A 13,136-nucleotide genomic window follows, 5' to 3' on the forward strand; every position below is an offset into this window, starting at 1 on the left:
GCCTTCACACAACAACCGGGCTTTGAAAGGTAAACCGGGTCTCACCAACACTGCAGTGAGGGCCCACTGTATTCAGAATTAAACGCAAACTCTCCCAGGTGGAGGGGACTTGCCTCTTGTGTCTCTCTCTTCTGGTCCCCTCGCAGTTCAGGACACTGCAGCCACACAAGCTTTCTTTCCGTGGGTTTAACAGGCCAGTCTTGTTCCTGTCTCAGAGCCTCTCTATTTGCACTGCTTTCTGCTCAGGGCACTCTTCCCTGAACTTCCTTTTCTTATCAAGTTGTTGTAAGCTCAGCTCAGGCCTTGCCACCTCTCCTCAGAGACCAGCCCTGCCCTGAGAGCAGTTGCCTCCTCTTTCATCACCATGCTCGTGCTTAGGAGACTTTAGACCTGTTTTCCTGAGGTGTTTCTTGTTGACTTGCTTCATGACTCTCTCTTCCTGCTGGAATGTGAGACCCCAGAAGGCAGGGACCTCTATCTGTGTCTGCTTAGGGCAGTACCTGGCGACAAAAAATACTGCAGAAAGCTATGGTCACTGGATCTCATCAACTCTGAAAAGACAGGAATGCCAAGTTATTATTACTTTTTTAAAAAGGATTTACTTTATTTATTTGAAAGACAGTTACAGAGAGAGGTAGAGACAGAGAGAGAGGACTTCCATCCACTGGTTCACTCCCCTGATGGCCGCAAAAGCTGGATCTGTGCTGATCTGAAGCCAGGAGCCAGGAGCTTCTTCCGGGTCTCCCACATGGGTGCAGGGGCCCAAGGACTTGGGCCATCTTCTACTGCTTTCCCAGGCCATAGCAGAGAGCTGGATTGGAAGAGGAGCAGCCGGGACTAGAACAAGTGCCCATGTGGGATGCTGGTGCCTCAGGCCAGGGCTTTTTTAAAGATTTATTTTATTTGAAAGGCAGAGTTACAGAAAGAAAGAGAGAGAGGGAGAGAGATCTTCCATCCACTGGTTCCCAAATGGCAGCAATGGCTGGAGCTGGGCTGATCCAAAGCCAGGAACCAGGAGCTTCTTTCAGGTTTCCCACGTGGGTGCAGGGGACCAAGCACTTGGGCCTCCTTCTACTGCTATCTCAGGCCATAGCAGAGAGCTGGATCAGAAGTAGAGCAGCTGAGACTTGAATTGGTGCCCATATGGGATGCTGGCACTGCAGATGGCAGATTAGCCAGCTATACCACAATACCAGCCCCAAGCCAAATTATTTATCATAACATTTCTCATTTTTTGCCATTGCAGGACACCAAGTTGCCAGTCACAGAAGCCAAGTTGAGATGTCTGGAGCAGGCACAGCTGGTCCCAGACTCAAACTCTACTGCCAGGGTTGTCTTTCAATGTATCCCCATGCCAGCTCCGCTTTGCTCTGAGTTGGTCCTCTTCATTCAGTGACTCCTGCCAGCCCTGGGCTTCCTTTCTACATGGCAACCTTAGCAGAAACATGGCAGCCCCAGCAGTTTCAGCAAAAAATCTCAGAATTGACTTCCCTTGGATCAACTGGGATGGTGTCCCTACCCCTAAACCAATCATCATGTCTAGAGAAGTGGGATATGCTAATTGGCCCATTCATGTCGTTTGCCCACTTCCAGATTTGAGAGTATGGTTGAGAGTTGTCATCACCTGAAGACCTGGTCTGAATGCATAGGAGGGGTAGTTTTCCAGAGAAAATGACAATGCTATCTGTCAGGGGGAGAGACAAAAATTGGGCAAAAGAAGAGTTCATCCCAATCCTCTTTGTTTTTTGGGGGGAGAACTAAAGTATATTATTGAAACTTTCACCAGTTCCAGAAGAACCTATTATTTTAAAGATTTATTTCTTTATTTGAAAGGCAGACTTACAGAGAGAGAGAGAGAGAGAGAGAGAGAGAGAGACAGCCACTGAGTTCACTCCCCAAATGGCTACAAGAGCTAGGTCTGGGCCAGGTCAAAGCTAGGAGCCTGCAACTCCATTCAGGTCTCCCATGTGGCTGGCAGGGGCCCAAGTACTTGGGCCATCTGCTGCTGCTTTCCCAGGTGCATTAGCAGGGAGCTGGACTGGAAGTGGCGTAGCAGGGACTTGAACTAGAGCTCATATACAACTTGCTGTTTTAGAGTGTTGGGGTGAAGAGCAATATGGTAGCGGCTATCTCACGGCCCAGTCCAAGAACCTCCCTCACTGGCTGAACATTTATGCAGGTTTTCTTCAAACAGCCTCCTAAGATGTGTTCCCTTTGGCGGGGGGGGGGGGGGGGGGAGATCACAGGAAGGCTGCAGTTAAAACTAGGGCGATGGCAGGAGAGAGTGGGAAGCCCCCATGAGAGGGAGGAAGACCCATCCCAGAAGCCCAGCAGTTCTCCCCTGGGACCTCAATGGGCAGAACTGGGTCACACACCCATTCCTGAGTCCTGCAATCAGACCTTCACCTGACACCGAGGGTTGGGTCAGCTTCCCCTGAAGCAAGGGGGCTGCGTGAAGAAGGGGCTGCCCTCTGAATAGAGCCTCTGAGGAAGGGAGCAGGAGCCAGGGGGCTTGGGCAGGCGCAGGCAGCAGCTATAGCACTCTCCACAAACTAGAGCTAGCAATTGCCATGAAAGTGTGTTTTTTAACAGTGTCATCTGGAAGTGCGTTGCATCCTTCTGGTGACACTAACTCAGCGCTTCCCCTCCCAGGGCAAGTCACAATCACCCTGGAATGACTGATTGAAAGGTCCAGGTGGAGTCAGGCGTGTGTAATTCTTCAGGGCTGCGCGAGCCACCTCACAGGTGCACCAACTAGAATCCAGCACCCTCCCTGCCCTGCAGATCTGTACTAGACGGCCAGGGAGAGATGTTGACCATCATGCAGAGGTGCAGCTCAAGGGAAGGAGAGCTGTCTACAGGCCAGAATGATGGGGCTGGTTGCTGGGGAGAACAGGACCTCCAAAGATGAGTGAGACCCGAGTGGAGAACCATGGGGAGCGCCATAGCCAGATGGGCACAGCAGGAGCCTTGGGGGTAGGGGCTGGGAAAGGGAACATTTGTCACTCATGTGTCATCCTTGTCAAAGGACAGGCTGATCTCTGCTTTGAGCCATATTAGTCCACAGTAAAGGGAAGTTTTCTCATCTTGAACCAAGGACTGGAGAAACTGAGGTTTGTTTTCAGATCTTGGTGAATCAGTGCCACCTGATATTCCTGATACTTGGCTGAAACTCTTCGCCAAGCTTCCTCTTTGAGCGCCAAGGGGATTTTAAGAGGCAACACTGGGGCTTTCATGTATTTATCTTTTCCAAATCAGATACAGTGGGTGGAAAAACCCTATGAGGTCACCTCTGTGCTCTACCCAGGCTGTGCAAAGGAGACACAATCATCTTCTTAGAGAAAGATGCATTTCAATTCCTCCTCAGAGCAAACAAAGAGAAAACCAATCAAATTCCGCTAGGCTGCAAAGCTGGTTAGGAGGAAGGCTGGCAAGAACCTGGAGCGCGGGGAGGAAGTTCGTAAATTGGCTGGCAACTGGATTACCTTCACAGATTCAATTAGTGACAGACTCAGAATAGAGTTTCCTTTAGTGAGTTGGTTAACTGCCAGGCAGAGGCTCGGGGTTTGCTGAGAGCACAGCAGGTGAGTCATCCAACTTGGGCTCACTCAGCCAGGCTGGGACCAACGTCAGCCACTCACTCTGATGGATGTACCGCGTGCATAGAAGTATGTAGACGGGTACTGATTCTGTGAACGCCACCATTACTCACTGTTCTTGAGAACTTATTTTCCTTCCTTGATTTGCCTTTGTTGGTGCTGCTTCTAAATTGTTTGTGGTGAACTCGGAAGGGGTCCCCCTCATGCCCAAGGAGTTTCCCTGGGAATAGAGAGAGAGCTGGCAGCGGATGCTCAGTGTGTGGCTTGGAGTGGACACGTGGGAGGAAGGGCATCTTTCCCGACTTTCAAGAGCCCTACCTATGCTGCCTCTTAAGTGAGTTCTAGTCGAGCTGTATCTACAGAAAGTCCCAGTTCAGTAATTAGCTTCAGCAATGAAAATAAACACAATGTGTGCATACCTTTCAAGTAGGTGTCATAACGTAATCTTAGTAAGAGAATGCTTAGAGTCCAGAAGGGCCACAGGAAAGACAGAAAGACAACCACCAGACTACAGAGGAGAAGACTGGCAGCAGTAATGAGGTCAGGGTTAGGGCTAGCTGGTTCACCTGCTTCCCTGCCCTGTGCTCAACCAACTTTGAAAGACAGAAGGGGAAGCGGAAGCAAGAGCAGGAACATGCAAGAGGGCAGCAGATGAGGGGTGATGGAGCAGCAGAAGCCTCCTGACAGAGTTAAAGATGGGAGAGCCACACCTTTCTGTGGGTCCCATCTTTATGCTTTGAGCAGGTCTCTAAGTTCAGTGACAGTTGTTTTCCTAGAGTCAATTCGTAGCCTTCTCTTCAGGGTAGACCTGAAATCAATCAAACTGTTGAGGAGCTGAAACGGAATGCAAAAGAAAAAAAAATAGTAGTTTTTTGAAGGACTCTGAGCCTTGTTTTGACAAATGGGTTGCTTAGGGGTTAGAAGGGTCTTAGGATTGTGAATGACGGGTGTTGGTGCTATTCCACAAAAAGTGATACAGAAAGCAAAGCAGATGGCCCATCTACCGGGTGTAGTCCATCACATGAAACACTGAGAAAGTACTCTCCTAGTTTAGGCTAGTTGTTGGTCTACCCACGTGCTACTGATCATAGGAGGTTAGGGAGGTAAATTGTTTAGCCCAGCTCATCCCCTCCATGGGAAAAAACGCCTAGTGTTCTCAATGCCATCCAGTCCCTTTACTTTAGCAGTTGTGCCAAGTTCCTCTCATTGGGTCCTTGCCACAGGTTGTTTTCTGATGTTTCTCAGCTGTATATTTTAACTTGGGGAAGGTTGAGCATAGCAAAAGAACTCAGTGGCTAAGAAATGGGTGGGCTACATCTAGGTAATTGGTTGAAACGGTTTCGCTCAGGCATTCACATATTCAACAAACATTGAGCAAATACTATTTGTCACACTCTGAATAAGACCTTCTTCTAAAGGAAAGCTGGTGATGAGAGCACAGGATACCCAGATATAATGGAGGTAAGCACCACGGAATCACAAAAGAGGAGCATGGAGGACATCCTGGTCCTCAGGGTGGGGGGGATGGAGTGGGGGTATTTTTCCAAGAGGTGATCCTGGAGCTGAGGGTTGAAGGATGGGTACAGACTAGCCACAGAAATGAGGTAAGACTCTGCACTAAGGATTGGCACTGGTAAAAGCACAGAGATGTGACACCATGGCTCATGTGGAGACCTGCAAGTGGTTTGGGATGGAAATGTCAGCAGAACTCAGACCTGGAAGGACTTTATAGGTCATGCTAGGGTGCGGCATCTTTATTTCCAAAGGGAAGGAAAAGCCAACGGAAAATTTTAAATGGGAAATGACAAGATAAGAATTGGGGCTTAAAATAATCATTCTAGGAGGCTAGCTTTGTTGCATAGCAGGAAAAGCTGCGGCCTGCTGCTGCGGCTGGTTCTTGTCCTGGCTGTTCCACTTATGATCCCTCACCCTGCTAATGTGCCTGGGAAGGCAGCGGAGAATGGCCCAAGTGCTTGGGCTGCTGCTACCCACATGGGAGACCTGGAAGAAGCTCCTGCTCCTACATGCAGGGGCCACCTCCTACTGCTTTCCCAGGACATAGCAGAGAGTTGGATCAGAAGTAGAGCAGCCAGGACTTGAACCGGCACCCATATGGGATGTCGCCGCTGCAGGCAGCAGCTTTACCCCCTATGCCACAGCACCGACCCCTTTTGAATAAATTTAAGGACCCAATTTCTATCTCCAGGTTGATTCTGATAAACACCATATCCTTAATCTAGGCCAAACTAAACTAAACCCCAGAGTGTCTCTTCTACTCCCAACGACCTCCAGCAAATCTGCTCCTCCCCAAATACACACACACAGCCACATACACATGCAGTCAATTGCCTTGACACTTCCCCTTGAATGTTCTCAGAGAGGAGGCATTTCAAATTCAATGTATCCCAGATGTATCCCATACAGGAACACTCCTACCTCAGAGTCTTTGCACTTGCTGTTCCCTCTGCATGGAAAGATCTTCCCCCAGATACCCACTTGGTTCACAGCTCCTACTCCCTGCAAGGCTTAGTCCCCAAATCAGTTCTTCAGGGAGGATCTCCCAACCATTTGCTACAACACAAATACAGTGTATCCCCTCCGTTTGCACCACCCGTCTCCTTTTGCACCCTTTTTTTCTCTAGAGCACTTATCATGCAACCTCACAGATCTACTTTCAAGTTCTTGCTGTCTGTCTCCCCACACCAGAGTGTAAGGCCCAGGAGGGCGGGGCCTTTTCACTGCCTTCTTCCCACAACTGAGAAAAGAGCCTGGTGTGGAGTAGGTATTCAATAAATGTTTGTTAAATGATTATTGAAGACAGTAAGAAGAAAGAAAGAGGGGCCAGTGTTGAGGCATAGCAGATCAAATCTCTGCCTGCAATGCTGGTATCCCATGGTTTGAGTGCTGGTTTCTCCACTTCCAATGCAGCTCCCTGCTAATGTGCCTGGGAAAGCAGCAGAGAATGGTTCAAGTGCTTGGGCTCCTAAATGCATGTGGGAGACCCAAATGAAGCTCCTGGCTCCTAGCTTTGGCCTGGCCCAGCCCTGGCCATTGTGGCCATTTGGGGAGTGAACCAGAGGATGGAAGACCTCTCTCTCTGTCTTTCCCTCTCTGTAACTCTGCCTTTCAAACTGATGGATAGTCTTTTAAAAAAGAACAAGAAGCAGCAGCATTAGAAAGAATGAGGAAGAAACACTGACATTCACGGAGCTGGTAGTAGAACAAGAGCCTAGAGAATAGACAAAGTTCCCAGCAGCGAAAGCGAGAAAATCCAGGAGCGAATAATGTCACAGAAGCCACAAGGGGAATTTTCACAAGGAAGATGTCAAATACTGCAAAGGTCAAGTGAGGTGAGAGCCGCAGAAGCTCTCTCTGGCTCCGAGAGCTAGGAGGGCCTCGGTGACTTTGTGGAGGACAGTAGTTTCAGTAATGCAATGGAAGAAGAGACCGGACCACAGTGGGATCAGAGTGGCAGCAAATAGAAAGATGGGGGTCGAAGGCTGGGAGGAAGGGCAAAAAGAGAAGCAAGGCTGAAACTGCAGAAGCCAGAAAACAACAAGAGGGGAGAGTGGAAAAGAGATGAGCTCATCCCAGTCGGAGCGGTGTGCCTTGGGCTGGAGGAAGGAGACTTCACTCTTGGAGGAGCCAGGAAGGGAGGGGAGATGGGTTTGTTTGATGCAGTCAGGACCACTACGCATGGTTGTGTTGGTGGTGTCCTGCACGCAGACCCCCAGCTGAAAGGGGGCGCTCTGCTCTCCATGATGGGAGGCTGTGTCTGCCCCGAGGACGATGAGCCCATTTCGCAGCATAACATCCATGGTGCCTTCTGAGATTTACAGGAGGGGCCTTGTACAGAACCAGCATATTTTTTAAGATACATATGCTTCTGCTTCTTCTTCCTCTTTTTTTTTGACAGGCAGAGTTGGACAGTGAGAGAGAGGGAGACAGAGAGAAAGGTCTTCCTTTCCGTTGGTTCACCCCCAAAATGGCCACTACGGCCGGCATGCTGCGCTGATCCAAAGCCAGGAGCCAGGTGCTTCCTCCTGGTTTCCCATGCGGGTGCAGGGCCCAAGCACTTGGGCCCTCCTCCACTGCACTCCCGGCCACAGCAGAGAGCTGGACTGGAAGAGGAGCAATCGGGACAGAATCCTGCACCCCAACCGGGATTAGAACCCGGTGTGCCGGCGCCGCAAGGCAGAGGATTAGCCTAGTGAGCCGCGGGGCCGGCCAAGATACATATGCTTCTAAGGCATAGGCAGAGTGATCTTCCATCTGCTGGTTCACTCCCGAAATGGCTGCAATGGCTAGGGCTGAACCAGGCCGAAACCAGGAGCCAGCAACTTCATCTGGTCTCCCACATGGGTGCGGGGACCCAAGTCCTTGGACCATCTTTCACTGCTTTTCCCAGGTCATTAGCAGGGAGCTGGATCAGACGTAGAGCATCTGGGACTCGAACTGGTGCCATAGGTGATGCCAGCACTGTAGGCTGGGGCTTTAACCCGCTGTGCCACAGTGCCAGCCCTACTAATTCTTTATTGCAGATATCGCCTCGTGGTCTGCAGTTTGTCTCACTTTTTAATAATTCTTTGGTTGCACACATGATGTAGATTTTAATATAGTCATTGTCTTGGTCTTCTGCTGGGGTAACTGAATCCCACGGCCCGGGTAATTAATGAAGAATAAAAGTTTGCTCAGCTCTTGGGAGGTTTGAGTCAAAGGGCCACGCCTGGTGAAAGCTTTCTTGCTGTTGGGGACTGCAGAGTCCCCGAGCCATGTAGGGCAATGCCTGGTGAGGGCAGAAGGCAAACGAGAGCAAGCTGAGCTGGCTTCTGGAATAAACCCACTCTCAAGACAGCGCCTTGAGCCATTAATCCATTGCTCTATTCATGATGGCTGGGTCTTCATGATCTAACTGCCTTTTTAAAGTCCCACCTCCTAACACCTTGCAGGGAAGATTAAATTCCTCCCTGTGTTTTGTGGGAACGTTCACTCCACGGCAGTCAGATTCTTTCAAGGATGTTTCAAGATTGTTTCAAGGATGAATTAGCATGAGTAATTTTCAGGTGTGTGCGCTGGAAGGAGGCGGCCTGTGAGGAAATTCTTGGCAAATGACCTCCTTTTTCTCTCTGAAGCGAGAGAGGAGGACAACTCTTAGGAGGTACTGTATTGTTCCTGAGTGTCCTCCGTCAGCTGGCATCAAAACAGTCCACACCAAAGGCCTAGACGTGCAGGTCACCAGAGCAGGTGAGGGAGAGTGAGATAGGATTTCCTGCGTGGAACCCTGCCTTCCTAGAACGTACACTTAAGAAGAGTTAGAGGCTGGCGCCGCGGCTCACTAGGCTAATCCTCCACCTAGCGGTGCCGGCACACCGGGTTCTAGTCCCGGTCGGGGCGCCGGATTCTGTCCCGGTTGCTCCTCTTCCAGGCCAGCTCTCTGCTGTGGCCAGGGAGTACAGTGGAGGATGGCCCAAGTGCTTGGGCCCTGCACCCCATGGGAGACCAGGAAGACCTTTCTCTCTGTCTCTCTCTCTCTCACTGTCCACTCTGCCTGTCAAAAAACAAAACAAGACAAAACAAAACAAAACAAAAAAAGCAAAACAAAAAAAAAAAAAAAAAAGAAGAAGAAGAAGAAGAAGAGTTAGACTGGGGCCGGTGCTGTGGCGCAGTGGGTTAACACCCTGGCCTGAAGCACCAGCATCCCATATGGGCACCGGTTCTAGTCCTGACTGCTCCTCTTCCAATCCAGCTCTCTGCTGTGGCCTGGAATAGCAGTGGAAGATGGCCCAAGTCCTTGGGTCCCTGCACCCACATGGGAGACCCAGAAGAAACTCCTGGTTCCTGACTTCAGATCAGCGCAGTTTCGGCTGTTGCGGCCAGTTGGGGAGTGAGCCATCGGATGGAAGATCTCTCTTTCTCTCTCTCTCTCTCTGCCTCTCCTCTCTCTGTGTAACTCTCTCAAGTAAAAAATAAACAAATCTTAAAAAAAAAAAAAAAAAAGAGTTAGACTATGTAACCTGAACAGAATGCAATAAAAACTCAGAGTAGGGGCCGGCGCTGTGGCGCAGTGGGTTAACACCCTGGCCTGAAGCGCCAGCATCCCATATGGGCACCGGTTCTAGTCCTGGCTGCTCCTCTTCCAATCCAGCTCTCTGCTGTGGCCTGGGATAGCAGTGGAAGATGGCCCAAGTCCTTGGGCCCCTGCACCCATGTGGGAGACCCGGAAGAAGTTCCTGGCTTCAGATCAGCGCAGCTCCGGCTGTTGTGGCCATCTGGGGAGTGAACCAGCGGATGGAAGACCTCTCTCTCTCTCTGCCTCTCCTTCTCTCTCTGTGTGAACTCTGACTTTGAAGTAAAATAAATTAAAAATCTTAAAAAAAAAAAAAAAAGGAAAAGAAAAGAAAAACTCAGAGGAAGAAGAGGTAAGGGTGGGATTGAGTAATCATTTGTGGACCAGACTCATCAGGGAAGATTCTGGCAACTTTAGAAGCACAGACTGAGGGCTGCGAGGAGACATAAATAAGGAAATGGGGGACTACTGAACTTATGGTCTCCTGTGAAGGTCTCACAGCTCGTGAGAGGCAGAATCCCCTCCAGAACTGTCCTGTGAGCTAGTCAGGAATGCTGACGCTTCTTCTTCCTTAGATCATAAGACAGAGATCCAGAGCGATGCAAAAGAAGAGCAAGTATGTCCAAATAGAACATCAACAGCCCCCCCATAGCCCATGACAGTTAAATCTGGGCTCAGAAACTATTAGAAGTAGCTATTGTATTCACTCTTAAGCAGCTATTATATATTAATATATAATATTATATATTATATACTATATAATATATAGTATAATATAATTACATTATATAATATATTACATTATATATAATATATAATTACATTATACATTATATAATTATATTATATATAATTATATATTATATATTACATTATATATTATATATATTATATTGATATTATATATTAAGCAGCTATTATATTCACATCCATTTGTCTTAGAAGGCTAGAAGGAAACATATTATCCTTATTCCGCCCCCCCACCCCGCCATGGAACACTAAGAAGTAAAGTGACTTAACCCAAGTCACTTTACATGTCACAGCAAAAGAGAATAATTTAAAGCAGTTCCTTGTTCAGTAGCTTCAAGGACCACAAAATCAATGGGCACGTATTCCTCCACGCCATGGCCACATTCGTGTCTCAGTTCAATGAGATTTGTTCTGCTGTTTGACAGGTTAATTGGCTCTACTTTGTTTTACCTGTGGAGAAATCATCAGATGTGGGCAGCTCTTCAGTAGCACTGAAAAAATAAACTAGAGATAAGTTGATTAAGTTGTTAATAATCAAGCTGTTCTCACATCTATATCCCTAGCAGTACATATAGGAGTGTAAACATCACTTTCAAAGGCCTGCAAGAGACAGGCTATAATTAGGATCAATCCAAAGTTGTCTCCATGATGAAAATGCCTAAAACATTAACTCTTCATATCACACTGTAGTAAAGAACTTATGAAGAAATTGACATGTATCCAAATGTTAGGAAAATATCATTAACACCGATTACAAGAAGTCTTTAGAATATTCACCAAAGCCAAATATAATGCTTACTGATACAGAAAATTTGCTTCAGGGCCAGGTTTCTGGCAAACTGTGTTAAGCCACCACCCGTGATGTCGACATCTCAGATGATTACCGGTTCAAGTCCCAGCTGTTCCACTTCCCATCCAGCTCCCTGCTAATGCACCTGGGAAAGCTGCAGAAGATGGCCCGAGTACTTGGACCTCTGCCTCCCACAGAGGAGACCCACATGGAGTTCCCAGCTCCTGGCTTTGGCCTGGCCCAGACCTCACTATTACAGCCATTTGGGAAGTGAATCGGTATGTGGGAGATCGATCTCTCTCTCTCTCTCTCTCTCTCTGTGTGTGTGTCTCCCTCTTCTCTCCCCTCCAGGTCACTCCTTCAAGTAAATAATCTCAAAAATATGCATGTTTGTGTATGTCTGGGGGTAATGATATTTTTCTGAAAATTGCCTCTTTGAAGGTATTAAATGTATGATTGGCTACTTATAAAGGAAACTTTCAATGTATATTTGCCTGACCATGGCTTCTTTTGTATTCTGTGACACCAACACTCATTTTTTTCTAGTTTCAGCTGAAGGAATCGCTTTCCCCCTTAGAGTCCCTGACTCCTTCTGAAGACCTCGAATCACTTCTTGGCTGAATCCCCTCTCGACCACCATGGTGCTGCAGACCGGGCTGGCATCACTTCTCACTTACCCTAATGCAACATCCTAAGAAGGGGAGTCTTTCCTTGGAACGCATCCTCAATCTTGGCTGTCAGGTTGATCTTTTGGAAGCAGCAACCTATGCACACACCTGTGTTTTTGAAAACCAACTTGTTAGCTCAATAGAAGGCTGTGGTAAGATGGCCATGGCCCTGTGCTGGGTACACGCTCCATGCACAAACCTGCCCTGCTTTTTCATGCCTCACTTCTTTTGCCCCCTTGTGTCTGCTCTCACGTGCCTTTCCCCACTTCCCTGCCTAGAAGAACGTCTTTGAAGACACGGTTCAGACGGACATGGTGACAGCTCCAGACTCACAGATAGAACTCCATGATTTCCTCTTCTGCCCCTTCAGTGTTTTTGAGTCTGTTAAGAGCATCCTGGACTATTGGTATTTAGCACTGGGCTCCTCTGGGCACCATGTCCAAGAGACAGGAATCACATCCTGTTCTTCTTTGCCTCTTTAACACCTGGTAAAGGTGCGCCTGGCACTAGTACATCATCAATAATGTTACTATTCAATTATACTGAATTCAATCTCTTTGAAAACAAGGAAGAAATACATTTTTCTTTATTTTTTTTACAAGATTTGTTTATTTATTTGAAAGGCAGAGTTACAGACAGAGAGGGACAGAGAGAGAAAGAAATCCATCTATTGTTTCTACCAGGAGGCTTCTAATACGAGTCGCTTCTGCACGCAAGGCACATCAGAGATACCCAACATAGAAGGGGGGGGGCGGTGCTGTGGCACAGCGGGTTAACGCCCTGGCCTGAAGCCTGGCATCCCATATGGGAGCCAGTTTGAGACCCGGCTGCTCCACTTCGATCCAGCTCTCTGCTATGGCCTGGGAAAGCAGCAGAAGGTGGCCCAGGTCCTTGGGCCCCTGCACCCATGTGGGAGACCTGGAAGAAGCTCCTGGCTCCTGGCTTCGGATCGGTGCAGCTCCAGCCTTGCGGCCATCTGGGGAGTGAACCAGCGGATGGAAGGCCTCTCTCTCTGTTTCTACCTCTCTCTGTAACCCTGTCTCTCAAATAAATAAAATAAATAAAAGAAGTGGTAAGGGAAAATATGCCTTCCTCGCTGCTGTGGTGGCTGCTATGGTATCTGCTAGAGCCCCTGCAGGACTGAGGCGCCGCTCTCCAGCAGGGGGCGTGCTGCTGGCTAATCACCCCTCACCCCCTTCATGGGGACAGCTGATCAGGCAGGGATGAGTGAGTCTAAAGCTCTGGACAGCTTGAGTATGGGA

At 48.5% G+C, this 13,136-nt stretch overlaps 1 long non-coding RNA gene across 3 annotated transcripts in view; it reads right to left on the reverse strand.

The window, feature by feature from the left end:
• Positions 1-13,136, reverse strand: part of LOC138845308 (uncharacterized) — a 44,488-nt gene that overhangs the window by 21,290 nt on the left and 10,062 nt on the right. The window contains exons 2-3 of one of the 3 annotated variants that reach the window (XR_016221575.1): positions 11,884-11,982; positions 580-811 (exon numbers count right to left, since the gene is read on the reverse strand). This is a non-coding gene — a long non-coding RNA (uncharacterized LOC138845308). Of the gene's footprint in view, positions 1-579; positions 812-10,795; positions 10,921-11,883; positions 11,983-13,136 lie in introns of those variants that run through there. The other 2 variants (XR_016221576.1, XR_016221574.1) reach the window with 2 other exon arrangements.

The sequence above is a fragment of the Oryctolagus cuniculus genome, chromosome 15 (genome assembly GCF_051225735.1).
Source record: "Oryctolagus cuniculus isolate XC-2025 breed Fujian yellow rabbit chromosome 15, ASM5122573v1, whole genome shotgun sequence".
Taxonomy (NCBI): Eukaryota; Metazoa; Chordata; class Mammalia; order Lagomorpha; family Leporidae; genus Oryctolagus; species Oryctolagus cuniculus.